Source organism: Somniosus microcephalus, chromosome 10, assembly GCF_052327205.1.
Source record: "Somniosus microcephalus isolate GS21.2 chromosome 10, FLI_Smic_1.0, whole genome shotgun sequence".
Classification (NCBI taxonomy): Eukaryota; Metazoa; Chordata; class Chondrichthyes; order Squaliformes; family Somniosidae; genus Somniosus; species Somniosus microcephalus.
The window spans coordinates 11,521,534-11,539,387 of record NC_140996.1 but is presented as its reverse complement, the minus strand read 5'-3'; positions in this window follow the sequence as shown (position 1 = coordinate 11,539,387).

Here is a 17,854-nt window from a genome sequence, read left to right as displayed (position 1 = left end):
CTCCCTCAGTACTGCCCCTCCGACAGTGCGGCGCTCCCTCAGTATTGCCCCTCCGACAGTGCAGTGCTCCCTCAGTATTGCCCCTCCGACAATGCAGTGCTCCCTCAGTACTGCCCCTCCGACAGTGCGGCGCTCCCTCAGTACTGCCCCTCCGACACTGCGGTGCTCCCTCAGTACTGCCCCTCCGACAGTGCAGCATTCCCTCAGTACTGCCCCTCTGACAGTGCAGCGCTCCCTCAGTACTGCCCCTCCGACACCGCGGCGCTCCCTCAGTACTGCCCCTCCGACACTCCCTCAGTATTGCCCCTCCGACAGTGCAGTGCTCCCTCAGTATTGCCCCTCCGACAGTGCAGTGCTCCCTCAGTACTGCCCCTCCGACACTGCGGTGCTCCCTCAGTACTGCCCTCCGACAGTGCAGCATTCCCTCAGTACTGCCCCTCTGACAGTGCAGCGCTCCCTCAGTACTGCCCCTCCGACACCGCGGCGCTCCCTCAGTACTGCCCCTCCAACAGTGCGGCGCTCCCTCAGTACTGCCCCTCCGACACCGCGGCGCTCCCTCATTACTGCCCCTCCAACAGTGCAGTGCTCCGTCAGTACTGCCCCTCCGACAGAGCGGCACTCCCTCAGTACCGCACTGGGAGTGTCGGCCTAAATTTTGTGCTCAAGTCCCAAGAGTGGGGTTTGAACCCACGACCTTCTGACTCAGAGACGAGAGTGCTGCCCACTGAGCCACGGCTGACATGAGCGAGAGCTGTACTATATATTTAGCTTACTTGGGAGAAGCTGATTTTCAATTTTCAGCTATAAATTCCACATGTACTGACACTTTCCATTGCATTGGAACCTAGACTCACATTTCATTCACTATATTCTCATCATTTTCAATTCATTCTTATAACAATCTGCAGCAAAGTTTTCAGAACATGCCAAGGCTGAAGACATTGCAAGTTTGGAGAGCTCGTTCAAAGAGCTAGCACCGGCACCATGGGCCGAACGGCCTCCTCCTGTGCTGTATGAGTCCATGACTAGTTTTCATCAAATGCTCCAACTCTATTTAACAAAAACATTGCCGAGAAAGTGTACTTCTATAAACTCTAGGTACCTGTGCAATGGGAGTGCTTTGCATCTGATGTTAATTGCAAGGTTATAAAGTTGGTCTTTAATAGATATTTATGTGGGAGTTACAGCGTGTTGTTCACATAGTCTGGGGAAGTGCCGGAGGAGTTAGACTTTAACAAAATGATTATTAGTCGTTGGATCAGAAATTAAATAGACTCTGGACAGGAACTCCTTAGCATCTGCGTTGTTTCAAATGGATAAATTGATTAGCAGAATGAATCAGGGTCAGGAGTTCAATGGTATTATGTAATCCTTCACAACATTGTGCGGGGAAAAATATCAGCCATTATTTTGTCTAAAGGGTGAAAACAGGCGCCAAACGGGTGCTGTGTCAATAAGACATGCCTGTTCGAAAGTCCGGATTTATGATTGAAAATTATAAAATTCTAACAGGACTAGACAGACTAGATGCAGGAAGGAGGTTCCCAATGGCAGGGGAGTCCAGAACCAGGGGTCACAGTCTAAGGATAAGGGGTAGGCCATTTAGGACAGAGATGAGGAGGAATTTCTTCACCCAGAGAGTGGTGAACCTGTGGAATTCTCTACCACAGAAGGCAGTTGAGGCCAATTCATTGAATATATTCAAGAAGGAGTTGGATATATTTCTTAAGGCTAAAGGGATCAAGGGATATGGGGAGAAGGCAGGGATTGGGTACTGAGTGTGGATGATCAGCCATGATCTCATTAAATGGTGGAGCAGGCTCAAGGGGCCAAATGGCCTACTCCTGCTCCTATCTTCTATGTTTCTATGTTTCTATGACGCATTTTTCGGGCTAATTGACGATTGTCATGATTTGGACGTACGCACAGGCACTAACCAGACACCTGCAGGTTAAGCACTCAAGCGCTGATCAGATGCAATTTTCGTGGAGCCGTACATGTGGGCTCATCACACCCACTTCCACTGAAGGTGTGGAGTGTTCTGGCTGGCACACAGCGGAACGTAGCAGGATGGCTCAGGGACCGAGGGAAAGGGCGCACAGTGTCTCGGACACGGCACTGGAGGTCCTGGCGAAGGAGGGCCAGAGGAGGAGGGATGTCCTGTACCCGCAGAGGAGGGAAGGAGCCCACCTCGCCCTCCTGTCCCTCTCTCCTGCAGCAGCTGCTGCTGCTCTGCCTGGCCTCATGTCCTTCTCCCATTCCTTGTCCAGACCAAGGTGTCCCCTAGCAAGATGCCCATAACCAACCACTCCCGGTCTCCTGGAGGATGTCCAATAAGGTGGAGTAGCCCAGCACATACTCTTTTTAGGTGAAGACCTCAGAGAATTTCAGGAATAAATGTTGCTCAAGTGTTGGTGAAGTCTTGACAAAAGCGTCCCAGAAAGTCTCCCGATGGGTTCCAGACTCCTCTTCACAGCTCCAGCAGCGATCATCCCTCGGTGAGCATCCCTTTAAGTAGCACTTGAAATCGACATCAATATCGTGTTTACTCCCAAACAGCTGGTCGCTGTTAGGAGAGGGCGTTAGTTGAAGCGCTAGCCACCAAATGACATGCCGCCTCTTTAATGAGCACTGGCAGGCATTTTAAGAGACAATCAACTGTTTAACGAGCCTCCGAGCGGCCGTTCCAAGCACTGGCTTCAGCTCCTTTACCAAGATGGCATCCTGCGCTAAACGTGGGCTAAACCGGCGTTTCAGCACCAGACCCCACCTTGGCCACCTCTTTAGCGTCTAAAGTATTCCCCCCCCACAGACCCCCCCGCCATCAAATCTAAATGAGAATTTTTAAGTTTGAAATTCTAAGAGATCGCAATTATTTATTACTAGTGACTTTAGGCTCAAGTGTGAATGCAGGGGAATTTCAAATGTATGTTTATCAAAAATAGTCTATCTCCGTGCACTATTACCCACTTTACCAAGCCAATTGATTTCATCTGATTCGCACTCAACAAGCAAGCTCTGTGGTAGAAATGAGCACAATGGGGTTTTTTTTTAATGTTATTTGCTGCAGGAAAAATAAAAATGATCAACGGCTCCCACAGGACATGATCAATCTGATCGCACAGGGCATCTTCTGAACCTGTTCGCTGGGCTGGAATGGACCAAGTAGACTGTGACATTATTCACCATTTTGCCCTCATTCAATTTGCATGGCATCAGTTTCAATCTGTTTCTCCTTAAATCTACCTGACATACATGAGCGATTAAAGACAAACTTTTCGGCTCTCGTTTGCTCTCAACTAGTAATGGCTTTTAGACAAACCAGTATTGCACATTTAAAAAAAAAACAAGACATTGATTCAACAGACTTTTATTTAATACTTATTAATATTTGTGCATAAATGTGAGCATTGATGACAGAGTTGACAGAACTAGCTTGGAGAATTAAGTGGCTCAGAGAATTATAAATAGAGACACCCGACTCGTTCAGCAAAAACCTGGTGGGCGGGCAGTTAAAATCGCCCCTGGCTCTTACCTGTCCGAAAGCCGCCACGATCGCAACACCTGCAATTTTAACCTGCTGTCCTGAGCAGGCGGCAAGGACAGGCGCCCGGAGCCAACGGGGTCCTTCTTTACACATGCGCGTTGCGGCCCGATTACATCATTGCGAACCGGTTGTAATTTTAACTCGGGCCTGAGCGGGGAATCCACCTGGAGTTAAGATCGGGGCCTTAATTGTGCATCTGAATTTATCTCAATTTGTTTATCTGAATCTGCTGATTTTGGTCTTTCTTTCAGAGGCAGTCTTGTACCTGTGCTGTCAGAAAACATAGGGTAACTTCTCACCCAAATTGCACCATACAGTTTTGCAACTCTACACAACCTTACTTGTCAAAGTGAAATTGTCTAGAAGTGGATTGGTAACACTGGTTAGAATCCCATCCAAAGCAGCCTTCCATTCAGTCACATATAGGAACACAGGAACAGGAGGAGGCCATTCAGCCCCTCGAGCCTGTTCCGCCATTCAATAAGATCATGGCTGATCTGCGACCTAACTCCATATACCCGCCTATTCCCCATATCAACAACAACAACTTGTATTTATATAGCGCCTTTAAAGTAGTAAAACGTCCCAAGGCGCTACACAGGAGTATTGTAAGACAAAGATAAAATTTGACACCGAGCCACATAAGGATAAATTAGGGCAGGTGACCAAAAGCTTGGTCAAAGCGGCAGGTTTTAAGGAGCGTCTTAAAGGAGGAAAGAGAGGTAGAGAGGCGAAGAGGTTTAGGCAGGGAATTCCAGAGCTTAGGGTCTAGGTAACAGAAGGCACGGCCACCAATGGTTGAGCGATTATAATCAGGGATGCTCAAGAGGGCAGAATTAGAGGAGCGCAGATATCTCGGGGGGTTGTGGGGCTGAAGGAGATTACAGCGATAGGGAGGGGCGAGGCCATGGAGGGATTTGAAAACAAGGATGAGAATTTTGAAATCGAGGCGCAGCTTAACCAGGAGCCAATGTAGGTCAGCGAGCACAGGGGTGATTGGCGAATGGGACTTGGTGCGAGTTAGGACATGGGCCGTCTTATTACCTTTGGTTAACAAAAATCGATCAATCTCAGATATAAAATTAACAATTGACCTAGTATCAACTGCAGTTTGCGGAAGAGAGTTCCAAACTTCTACCACCCTTTCTGTGTAGAAGTGTTTCCTAACTTCACTCCTGAAAGGCCTGGCTCTAATTTTAAGGCTATGTCCCCGAGTCCTCGACTCCCCAGCCAGCGAGAAATAGTTTCTCTCTATCTAACCCTATAGATAGCCTGCACTGTGTACAGTTCTGGTCACCACATTACAGGAAGGACGTGATTGCACTAGAGAGGGTGCAGAGGAGATTTACAAGGATGTTGCCAGGAGTGGAGAATTTTAGCTATGAGGAAAGATTGGATAGGCTGGGGTTGTTTTCTTTGGAACAGAGGAGGCTGAGGGGAGACTTGATTGAGGCGTATAAAATTATGAGGGGTCTGGATAGAGTGGATAGGAAGGACCTATTTCCCTTAGCAGAGAGGTCAATAACCAGGGGACATAGATTTAAAGTAATTGGTCAAAGGATTAGAGGGGAGTTGAGGAGAACTTTGTTCACCCAGAGGGTGGTGGGGGTCTGGAACTCACTGCCTGAAAGGGTGGTAGAGGCAGAAACCCTCATCACATTTTAAAAGTACTTGGATATGCACTTGAAGTGCCGTAACCGACAGGGCTACGGACCGAGAGCTGGAAAGTGGGATTAGGCTGGATAGCTCTTTGTCGGCCGGCACAGACACGATGGGCCGAATGGCCTCATTCTGTGCTGTAAATGTCTATGATTCTATGATTCCATCAGTTCCCCTTATTATCTTGAAAACTTCATTCAAATCACCCCTTAACCTTCTATATTCCAGGGACTACAACCCCAGATTGTGTAACCTCTGCTGGCGATGGCAGACATATCACAGAATTACATAAAATTTACAGTGCAGAAACAGGTCATTAGACCCAACTGGTCCGTGCCGGTGTTTATGCTCCACACGAGCCTCCTCCCACCTCTACTTTATTTCCCCTTATCGACGTACCCTTCTATTCCTTCCTTTCTCATGTGCTTATCTAGCTTCCCCTTAAATGAACCTACGCTCTTCGCCTCAACCACTCCCTGTCGTAGCGCGTTCCACATTCTCACCACTCGCTGGGTGAACAGCACCCTCGGGAGCTGTCTGCGGAGTAAAATTTCAGAGCTGAGCGCTGCATTTTTTAATGGTTTTTTTTTGAGCCCCGCACATTGAGAAAAGAACATTTTCAATTTCCTCCTAACAAAGCGTCAGGTGGGCGAGGTAAATGGAGGCAGATTTGCAGGGCTATGGGAAAAAGGCAGGGGAGTGTGACTAGTTGGACAGGGTAGACACGACGGGCCGAATGGCCTCCTTCTGTGCTGCACCATTCTATGATTCTATGATTAAAGTTCAGCAAGGGCTCTATTACTGCTGTACTGTGATGTAAGCTGGAACCCCTGAAATTGAGCATCGCTGATGAAGTCAGACGTTGTGGGCCAAAAATTGCGGTCTGCGGCGTACCTCCGGAGTGCGCCGCGGACCTGCCAAAAGATGGCGGCACTCCTGAGTAAACCTGCGCTCCGACGCTACGAGTAGGAGGGCAGCGCGACGGCCCACCGATCCCAGGGACGCAGCCCGTGCAGAAGCGTACCTGGGATCATGTGGGCCCGCTCCTCCAATCAGAAAACAGAATTAGATTTGACATATTTCAGAAGGGAGACCCGTAATCAGATTTAATTACAATTTACCGGATTGGAAATTAATTCCTAATTAGCTCCATCGAATCATTTAATGGTTACAGCACGGTAGGAGGCCATTCGGCCCGTCGAGCCCGTGCCGGCTCTCTGCAAGAGCACTTCAGCTAGTCCCACTCCCCCTGCCCTTTCCCCGTAGCCCTGCAAATTTCTTTCCTTCAGGTACTTATCTGACTCCCTTTTGAAAGCCACGATTGAGTCTGCCTCCACCACCCTCTCAGGCAGTGTATTCCAGATCCTCACCACTCACTGCGCAAAAAAGTTTTTCCTCATTGAGTATAAAAGTAGAGAAGTTATGCTGAATCTTTATAAAGCGCTGGTTAGGCCACAACTGGAGTATTGCATCCAGTTCTGGTCACCACACTTTAGGCAGGATGTGAAGGCTCTTGAGAGGGTGCAGAGGAGATTTACCAGAATGGTTCCGGGGAGGGGGGATCTTAACTACAAGGACAGGTTGGAGAAGCTGGATTTATTTTCATTAGAGCAAAGGAGGTTGAGGGGTGATTTGATAGAGGTGTACAAGATTATGAGGGGTTTGGATAGGCTAGACGGGGAAAGGCTGTTCCCACTAGTTGATGGTACAAGGACTAGGGGACACAGATTTAAGGTTTTGGGCAAGAGATACAGGGGGGATGTGAGGAAAAACTTGTTTACGCAGCGAGTGGTGAGGGCCTGGAACTCGCTGCCGACAGAAGTGGTGGAAGCGGAGACACTCAGGCCTAGAAATTGGGTTTTGGCGCAGCGACGGCTTTAGCGCCGGAAGTTAGTGCCGGAGCTAAGTCGCGCTGGGCGGGCCAAAAATTCACTAGTTCTGCGCCCAAACGGCTGCCGGTGCTGCTGAAAGCTGTTTGCGCCTGAAAACTGGCGCTACGCGCTGAATTGCGGCGCTATTCCGGCGCTGCGGCGCCCGCTGCGGTGCGGCAGGTTCGGGAAGTGCAGGCCTCCTCCTTCCCTTAAGGAGGAGCTGCCTGCACCCGGCCGCGGCCCGCGAAAATCATTGTAAAAATGAGCCCGGCACCTCGGACAAGTGCCGGGCTTGCATCTGTCCTGGGGGGGGCGGCGGGAGAAGTCCGGGGAGGGAGCTGCGGCCAGGCGGCCGGCGGGAAAGCGGCCGGCCGCCGCGGGGCCTTTAATGCGCCGGCGCAAAGTCCAGTAAGGCACCTCTGCCAGAACGTTGCTTGCGGCTGCCACGGGCGAGGCGGCCGCAAGTCAATTTCGGAGTTCGGGCGGGTTACCATGGCAACCGGGACGCTGCGCACACCGATGACGTCATCGGTGCCGGCGCAGCGCTAACGGCCTAACGCCGATTTAGGGACCCACTCAATTTCCAAACTGGCCATAACTCCGGCGCTAGGCCCTCTAGCGCCTCAAAAGCGGCGCTAAGCCTACCGAATTTCTAGGCCTCAGTGTTTTCAAGGGGAGACTGCATAGGCACTTGAGGGAAATAAACTTGCAGGGCTACAGGGATAGAGCGGGGGAATGGGACTGACTGGATTGCTCCACAGAGAGCCGGCACGGACTCGATGGGCCGAATGGCCTCCTTCTGTGCCGTTATGACTCCCTGACTCATGTCGCCTTTGGTTCTCCTGCCAATCACCTTGAACCTGTGTCGTCTGGTTCTCGACCCTTCCGCCAATGGGAACAGTTCCTCTCTCTTCATTCCAACAACTTCACTGAAAGATTTTATTTTGCTGACAACTTTGTCGACGTCATTAAAACTCTAATATTTGCATAAATAAGAGAAACTCATGTGATACAGTTAAACCAAATGCTTTCCGAGATGAAAATGTTTAAAACATGCCTGAGGTATCCCCTTTCTGTATGCAATTGTTGGTGGGCAGATAGTCCACGTGGGCCGCGTGGATGGCCAGTCAATGCGTACATTGACAGACCGCAAGTTCCGGATTCCGTGCAAGCGCACGTGGAAATCCCGCACTCACAGTGGATTTCAAAGGAGGTGTGGCAGCGTACTCTGATAACGCTTTGTGCCAGGGTAATGCTTTCACAACACCGCAGATTACATTAGTTCTATTTGCAGAAAGAAATTTTGCAGAAGGAAAACCAACTTGTGGACACTGGCTGGAGCGAGCGGACGTGTCTCAGAGCTGTGATGACTATTTTTAAGCGTCCGTAGTTCATGAGCATGCAAGAAAAATAATTTGCAATTTTTAATTGTGCTTCAATTCAATTCAATGCAACAACACAATTATATGTCTAGTTAAAATAATAACGATAAATACATTTAGGAAAATCAAAGTTGACACCTGTGTGTTTTTGGCAGCTGTGCTGTGTGAGGGGGAATGGCCTGGCATTGATTCCCATTAGATTGCACCGACTGTTTCTTCAAGGTTTCCCGAGTCATTAGTGTTCAACTCTACCTCACCCCCTCCCCTTTGAAGTTATGGCTTTAGCACGTGGATAGACTGGAGAAGCTGGGGTTGTTCTCCTTGGAGCAGAGAGGAGATTTGATAGAGGTGTTCAAAATCATGAGGGGTCTGGACAGAGTAGATAGTGAGAGACTGTTCCCTTTGGTACATCGCCATGCCCATTGCAAAATACAGACCAATATTAAAAATGTTTTACAGTGTCATAATTAAAGAAAGAAGAAAGACTTGCATTTATATTGCGCCTTTCACAACCACCGGACGTCTCAAAGCGCTTTACCGCCAATGAAGTACTTTTTGAAGTGTAGTCACTGTTGTAATGTGGGAGACGCGGCAGTCAATTTGCGCACAGCAAGCTCCCACAAACAGCAGTGTGACAATGACCAGATAATTCTGTTTTTGTTATGTTGGTTGAGGGAAAAATTTTGGCCAGGATGCATTCCCCGTTCTTCTTCGAAATAGTGCGGCACCTCCGACAGTGCGGCACTCCCTCAGCACTGCACTGGGAGTGTCAGCCTAGATTTCTGTGCTCAAGTCTCTGGAGTGGGACTTGAACCCACAACCTTCTGACTCAGAGGCGAGAGTGCTACCCACTGAGCCACAGCTGACAAAGAATAGAAAGGAAGTTAGAACTGTAAAAATGAAAAGTGACAATGAGGCTTGAGAAGATAAAATAGCTGAAAATAATTGATTATTTTCTAGATGTATTCAATGGAAATAATACTAACTTTCCATTCTTGTTGAATACCCAATCGAGCTTTTGAGTCAACATCGCGAACCCCACCATTGGCGGCCGTGCCTTCAGCCGCCTGGGCCCTGAGCTCTGGAATTCCCTCCCTAAACCTCTCTGCCTCGCTACCTCTCTTTCCTCCTTTAAGACACTCCTCAAAACCTATCTCTTCGACCAAGCTTTTGGTCACCTGCCCTGATATCTCCTGACAACACAAAAGGAAAATACAAGGCCAGAAAGGTCAGAGCGGGAGTGGGGCGGAGGATTAAAGTGACAAACCTTACTCCCACCCTGACCTCACCGCCCTCGGCCTCCTACACTGTTCTAAGAAAACGCAACGGAAGCTCGAGGAACAGCACCTCAGCTTTCGATTAGGCATTTTACAGTCTTCCGGACTCAACATTGAGTTCAACAATTTCAGATCATCATCACTGCTCCCATTTTTTCGGACAGCAGGTGCTGGTAATGATCCTGCTTTTGTCATTTACACCTCCTCTGGACCCACCTTTTGTTTCTTTACTTGTCCCATTACCACTCCGTTTTGCCTCGCACCATCATCCCTTTTGTCATTTAATCTCTCCTGCCTTCCACCCAGTCACAGACCTTCCCCTTTGTTCTTTCCTCCCCTCCTCCCTCTCCCTGCCCCTGCACTTGCTTAAAACCTGTTCCATCTCTAACTTTTTCCAGTTCTGACGAAGGGTCATCGACCTGAAACGTTGGCTCTGTTTCTCGCTCCACAGATGTTGCCTGACCCGCTGAGTATTTCCAGCATGTTCTATCTAATTTCTCCTTATGTGGCTCGGTGTCAATTTCTGTCCGATAATCGCTCCTGTGAAGCGCCTTGGGATGTTTTACTACGTTAAAGGCGCTGTATAAATACAAGTTGTTGTTGTTACAAAACCCAACACGTAATCAGCCTTCGTGTATTTATTTCCCTGAGCTTTCACTGTCAAGCAACCCTCCACAGCCTTCAGCATCTTTCTACTGAGTGACTTTGTCTACTCGTTCGATGCAGGCATTGTTTCCCCCATTTGTTTTACATGGATTAACTTCTCTATAATAGGAACATCATTATATGAACATAAGAAATAGGTTCTTATAGCAGGAGTCGGCCATTCGGCCCCTCGAGCCTGCTCCGCCATTCAATCAGATCCTGGCTGATCATCGACCTCAATCCCACTTCCCCGCCTGATCCCCATATCCCTCGATTCCCCTAGAGTCCAAAAATCTATCGATCTCAGTCTTGAATATACTCAATGACTGAGCCTCCACAGCCCTCTGGGTAGAGAATTCCAAAGAATCACAACCCTCTGAGTGAAGAAATTTCTCCTCATCTCCGTCCTAAAAGGCCGACCCCTTATCCTGAGACTGTGACCCCGAGTTCTAGGCTCTCCAGCCAGAGGGAAACAACCTCTCAGCATCTACCCTGTCAATCCCCCTCAGATTCTTATACGCTTCAAGTCTATTATTACTATTCAAAGACAATTTATTTTTGTGTTTGAGCCACTGTCTTTTCCTAGTCCTTGGTGGTTTTCAGAAATCACTGACTGGGTTCAGTTAGTAGTGAGTGCTCGTCACTGCTGCTGATAATCCTGAAGTGGGGGTTATTGGTTAATCACCGATTCTGATTTGAGCACCTCATAAGTGTAACCTCGTCAGACTCGACTGAACTCAATGGGGTTCGGACACCCAGACAATCAAATGCGCGTTCTCGAACATTCCAAAACCTGTAGCCTTGAAATGATGTGCTGTTATTAATGCATGAAAGCTTAATATGATCATAATGAATGTTCATAGAGAATGAGAGGTGATCTTATTGAAACATATAAGATTCTGAGGGGGTTTGACAGGGTAGATGCAGAGAGGATGTTTCCCCTCGTGGGGGGTATCTAGAACTAGGGGGCGTAGTTTCAGAATAAGGGGTCGCCCATTTAAGACAGAGATGAGGAGGAATTTCTTCTCTCTGAGGGTCGTGAATCTTTGAAGAGCTGTGGAGGCCTGAGTCAGTGAATATATTCAAGGCGGGGATAGACAGATATTTGAGCTACAGGGAAGTCAAGGGTTAAGAGGAGCGGGCAGGGAAGCGGAGTTGAGGTCGAGGATCAGCCACGATCTCATTGAATGGCGGAGCAGGCTCGAGGGGCTGTGTGGCGGAGCGGGCTCGAGGGGCCGTGTGGCGGAGCAGGCTCGAGGGGCCGTGTGGCAGAGCAGGCTCGAGGGGTCGTGTGGCGGAGCAGGCTCGAGGGGCCGTGTGGCCGTATGGATGAGGGAATTGGATGTAATATCTCCAAATTTGCAGACGACACAAAGCTGGGTGGGAGGGTAAGCTGTGAGGAGGATGTCGTGAAACTCCAGTACGATTTGGACAGGTTGGGTGATTGGGCAGAAACATGGCAAATGCACTATAATGTGGATAAATGTGAGGTTATCCACTTTGGTGGCAAAAACAGGAAGGCAGATTATTATTTGAATGGCAATAGATTGGGAGAAGGGGAAGTGCAAAGAGACCTGGGTGTTATTGTGCACCAGTCGCTGAAGGTAAGCATGCAGGTGCAGCAGGCGGTTAAGAAGGCAAATGGTATGCTGGCCTTCGTAGCAAGAGGGTTCGAGTACAGGAACAAGGATGTCTTGCTACAGTTGTACAGGGCCTTGGTGAGACCGCACCTTGAGTATTGTGTGCAGTTTTGGTCACCTTACCTGAGGAAGGACGTTCTTGCCATGGAGGGAGTGCAGCGAAGATTCACCAGGCTGATACCTGGGATGGCAGGAATGACGTATGAGGAGAGATTGTGTCGATTGGGCTTATACTCACTGGAGTTTAGAAGATTGAGAGGGGATCTCATCGAAACCTATAAAATTCTGTCAGGTCTGGACAGACTAGATGCAGGAAGGATGTTTATGATGGCCGGGGAGTCCAGAACCAGGGGTCATAGTCTAAGGATAAGGGGTAAGCCATTTAGGACTGAAATGAGGAGGAACTTCTTCACCCAGAGAGTGGTGAACCTGTGGAATTCTCTGCCACAGAGGGCGGTGGAGGCCAGTTCATTAAATATATTCAAGAAGGAGTTGGATATATTTCTTGAGGCTAAAGGGATCAAGGGATATGGGGAGAAGGCAGGGACAGGGTACTGAATTTGGATGATCAGCCATGATCTCATTGAATGGTGGAGCAGGCTCAAGGGGCTGTGTGGCGGAGCGGGCTCGAGGGGCTGTGTGGTGGAGCAGGCTCGAGGGGTCGTGTGGCGGAGCGGGCTCAAGGGGCCGTGTGGCGGAGCGGGCTCGAGGGGCCGTGTGGCGGAGCAGGCTCGAGGGGCCGTGTGGCCGACTCCTGCTCCTATTTCTTACGTTCTTAAGATGACCTGTTGCTGTACGGTGGAGAGTAGGTCAGCTGGACAGCCCGGCCGGTGACTGAAGAAAAAAAGAGCGTCAGATCTTCAACGTTTGAAAAGCTCCCATCAGTGCTTTAACGTGTGGTTAGGCGTGGTGTTGCTGTAACTCCCTGATTTATTTCGTTGAATCATTACAAGTGAGTGAAGAAAGTGAAATATTGATTTCCAAATGATATTCGACCCCTGCTTGATATGGAGAGCCAATGGCAGCTTAACCTGCCCTGCGGGACAACCTTAACTGCACGTGTGTCTTCCTTTATTGCTCCGATACATATTTTAATGAAATGCACCCCCAAGGATTAATAGAAATCAAAGAGGGTGATTCCCTGGTAATAACGGCGTGTCTGACATATTAAAATTACAAGCGGCAGATGTACAGTGGGAAAAAATATAAAATTAGTGACTTTTAAGTTTTATTTTAACAGACTACAAAAAAATGTTAAAGCTGCCAGACTAGTAAGACAAACGGTTCGAGTTCTGGTACTTCATCTTCTAATTTAATGTTTTGACAGTATCGTCTATCAGTCAGTCGGAGCGACTGTAACCTCTAATGTAAGCAAGCGCAGATTTTCAATCAAGCAGAATGACAAGTCAGATAAATGAATATGTTTCATTTAAACAATAATTTGGAACATGAATAATATAAATTCAGCCGTCAGTAGGTGTCTTATTTATCTGCATGTTGAGTAAAACAATATAGTTTCATTTCAGGTGTCGTGAAAGGATTATTGTGGATAGATTTTCCCTTTGCCAAACGCAAATTCAAGAAAGGTCAGTAAAATGTTGGCTTGATTCAGGTATCACCACCAGCACACAGAGATAAGGAAGGAAGGATATACTTGCCATAGAGGGAGTGCAACGAATGTTCACCAGACTGGTTCCTGGGATGGGGGGATTGTCCTATGAGGACAGATTGAGTAGACTAGGCCTATATTCTCTAGAGTTTGGAAGAATGAGAGGTGATCTCATTGAAACATGTAAAATTCTTAAGGGGATTGACAGGGTAGATGCAGGGAGGATGTTTTCCCCTGGCTGGGGAGTCTAGAACCAGGTGTCACCATCTCAGAATAAGGGGTCGGCCATTTAGGACTGAGATGAGGAGAAATTTATTCACTCAGAGGGTGGTGAATCTTTGGAATTCTCTACCCCAGAGGGCTGTGGAGGCTCAGTCGTTGAGTATATTCAAGACAGAGATCGATAGATTTTTGGATATTAAGGGAATTAAGGGATATGGGGATAGTGCAGGAAGGTGGAGTTGAGGTAGAAAATCAGCCATGATCTTATTGAATGGCGGAGCAGGCTCGAGGGGCCGAATGGCCGACTCCTGCTCCTATTTCTTATGTTGTTATGTTCTCATCTAAAAATGAAAAAAATAATATTGTCATCAATGACATTTATCCTTAATCCATGCAACAACAAAAAAATCAACAGAAATGTACATTTGGGCGTTATCTAAATGTCAACTATAAAAATATTTGCAAAAGGCATCTTTGAAAGTAAATAAAACATTATTGCAAATGTTACATCCAAAGTGGGGATTATTTACTTTAAGAATTGGATCACCTGCCGCTTTTGAGGCCTTCCGGTTTCAATGCTCCTGTTAAAGGAGAGTTCCTCCGCCTGCTCTGTGGGTGAACGGGTCAAACATACATTAATGTACGGACGCAAGTGTTAACATTTCCTGTTAAGCAAGTTAAGGGAGCCTCTCTGCTTCTCACTTCGCCTTTAAGATGCTCATTAATACCTACCTCACCTGTCTTATCATCTCTTTATGTGGCTCGGTGTCAAATTTTGTCCGATAATCGCTCCTGTGCAGCGCCGTGGGACCTTTTACCACATTAAAGGCGCTATATAAATGCAAGTCGATATGGTTGTTGGGCAGCCAGTGGACAGTAGGTTTTTATTTAATTGTCATCTGGCTACCGCCGTGTTTTTCAGCATGAATGAGGTGATAGGCAAATGAACATTGCCCCCTCGATAGACGGGAGCTTGGGTGGGGGGGGCGGGGGAAGCATTCCTTCTGCTCCTGGCCCATCAGCACTGTTGTAATGGCACTTACCTTCTCCCAGAAGCTGTCCCTGCCTCCCTTGAGCTGCCGGGTTTCCCGAGGCCTGGGAAACCCAGCCAGCCAAGGTTAAACCTGGAAGGGAAGTTAAATCTGAGGCTGCCGGCCTCATTAACACATTTAAATTGCCAACCCGCCTCCTGGGAGCGGATTGGTTGCCCGCCCATTGTCCTGCCTCCGTTAAACCTGGAAGTGGGCAGGTTGGAGGCGGGTTTGAGATTTTTTAAATGTTAACATCTAACTCGACCCCAACCCACCAGTTTTTGGGTGTTAAAATTCACCCCTCTATTTCAGTGATGTTGATTGAGGGATAAATAATGCCCCGAGACACCGGGTAGAACTCTCCTGCTCTTCAAACAGTGCCATGGAATCTTTTATGTCCACCTGAGAGAGCAGATGGGGCCTTGGTATAACGTCTCATCTGAAAGACGGCACCTCCAACAGTGCGGCGCTCCCTCAGTACTGCTCCTCTGACAGTGCGACACTCCCTCAGTACTGCCCCTCCGACAGTGCGGCACTCCCTCAGTACTGCTCCTCCGACAGTGCGGCGCTCCCTCAGTACTGCCCCTCCGACAGTGCGGCACTCCCTCAGTACTGCTCCTCCAACAGTGCGGCGCTCCCTCAGTACTGCCCCTCTGACAGTGCGGCGCTCCCTCAGTACTGCCACTCCGACAGTGCGGCACTCCCTCAGTACTGCCTCTCCGAAAGTGCGGCGCTCCCTCAGCACTGCCCCTCAGACAGTGCGGCGCTCCCTCAGTACTGCCCCTCCGACAGTGCGGCGCTCCCTCAGTACTGCCCCTCCAACAGTACGGCGCTCCCTCAGCACTGCCCCTCCGACAGTGCGGCGCTCCCTCAGCACTGCCCCTCCGACAGTGCGGCGCTCCCTCAGTACTGCCCCTCCGGCAGTGCGGCGCTCTCTCAGTACTGCCCCTCCGACAGTGCGGCGCTCCCTCAGTACTGCCCTTCCAACAGTGCGGCGCTCCCTCAGTACTGCCTCTCTGACAGTGCGGCGCTCTCTCAGTACTGCCCCTCCGACAGTGCGGCGCTCCCTCAGTACTGCCCCTCCGACAGTGCGGCGCTCTCTCAGTACTGCCCCTCCGACAGTGCGGCACTCCCTCAGTACTGCCTCTCCGAAAGTGCGGCGCTCCCTCAGCACTGCCCCTCCGACAGTGCGGCGCTCCCTCAGTACTGCCCCTCCGACAGTGCGGCGCTCCCTCAGTACTGCCCCTCCAACAGTACGGCGCTCCCTCAGCACTGCCCCTCCGACAGTGCGGCGCTCCCTCAGCACTGCCCCTCCGACAGTGCGGCGCTCCCTCAGTACTGCCCCTCCGGCAGTGCGGCGCTCTCTCAGTACTGCCCCTCCGACAGTGCGGCGCTCCCTCAGTACTGCCCTTCCGACAGTGCGGCGCTCCCTCAGTACTGCCCCTCTGACAGTGCGGCGCTCTCTCAGTGCTGCCCCTCCGAGAGTGCGGCGCTCCCTCAGTACTGCCCCTCCGACAGTGCGGCGCTCTCTCAGTACTGCCCCTCCGACAGTGCGGCGCTCCCTCAGTACTGCCCCTCCGACAGTGCGGCGCTCTCTCAGTACTGCCCCTCCGACAGTGCGGCGCTCCCTCAGTACTGCCCCTCCGACAGTGCGGCGCTCCCTCAGTACTGCCCCTCCGACAGTGCGGCGCTCTCTCAGTACTGCCCCTCCGACAGTGCGGCGCTCCCTCAGTACTGCCCCTCCGACAGTGCGGCGCTCCCTCAGTACTGCCCCTCCGACAGTGCGGCGCTCTCTCAGTACTGCCCCTCCGACAGTGCGGCGCTCCCTCAGTACTGCCCCTCCGACAGTGCGGCGCTCCCTCAGTACTGCCCTTCCGACAGTGCGGCGCTCCCTCAGTACTGCCCCTCTGACAGTGCGGCGCTCTCTCAGTACTGCCCCTCCGACAGTGCGGCACTCCCTCAGTACTGCCCCTCCGACAGTGCGGCGCTCTCTCAGTACTGCCCCTCCGACAGTGCGGCGCTCCCTCAGTACTGCCCCTCCGACAGTGCGGCGCTCTCTCAGTACTGCCCCTCCGACAGTGCGGCGCTCTCTCAGTACTGCCCCTCTGACAGTTGGAGATTGGGTAACTAGTTTTTTTGGGGGGAGGATGGGTGTACTGAATGGCCAATGTCACCTGTATCTTGCAATCATTAATCTAATACAGGGTCACGTTCAAAATGTTAATCCCTCGCTTTCCTGAATGACCCATTTCCAGCCTCACTTTTTATTTCAGATTTGCAGAAGTCACACAGTTTTTCTTTTCATCCCTACTTTGTTCTATTGAGGGTAATTATGAGGCAGAAATGTTCACCAGGGATCTTAAGTTTCAGCTATTTGGAAATCAAGTTAGTTGATAGAGCCAGGTAGTTATTATACATGGCAGTTTGGGATTATAATGTAGGGTGCTGCTATCGCAGGTTAAACTCCTCACTGCTTGTATGTGCTGAAACACAGATGTGTCACATCAACTATGATTCAATAACATCTGTATCTTTGGAGCGGAGAGAAGTAAAATCAATTCAAACACCTGGTTATTCATTAATCATTTAACATGATTCCTCACGACTCCTCAATTACTGCTAAGAAGTGATGGTGAGATGTATTTGTAGTAAAAACTGCGCCTAAAGGTTAGTAAACGCAACTACTGAAATCTTGCGGAGTTGATTAGTAGACAAACGGTCCGACAACAGAAAGGATTTAATATCCTTTTACTTTTTAAGCTATTTCTGAGCTTCAGGTGAAAAAGGGGGAAAATGGCTTGATGTCAAAGAGCTGGTTGACATACTGGAGAGGCATCACTGACTCCAGCGCAGAGCGAGAGCTCCATCTAGTGGCAATGCAGCATTTATAGACAGCAGAGCAGCCAAAGAAATTGATGTGCCTCAATAAATCTGAGACTCGATGTTAGCGAAACAAAACAAGGCTTTTATT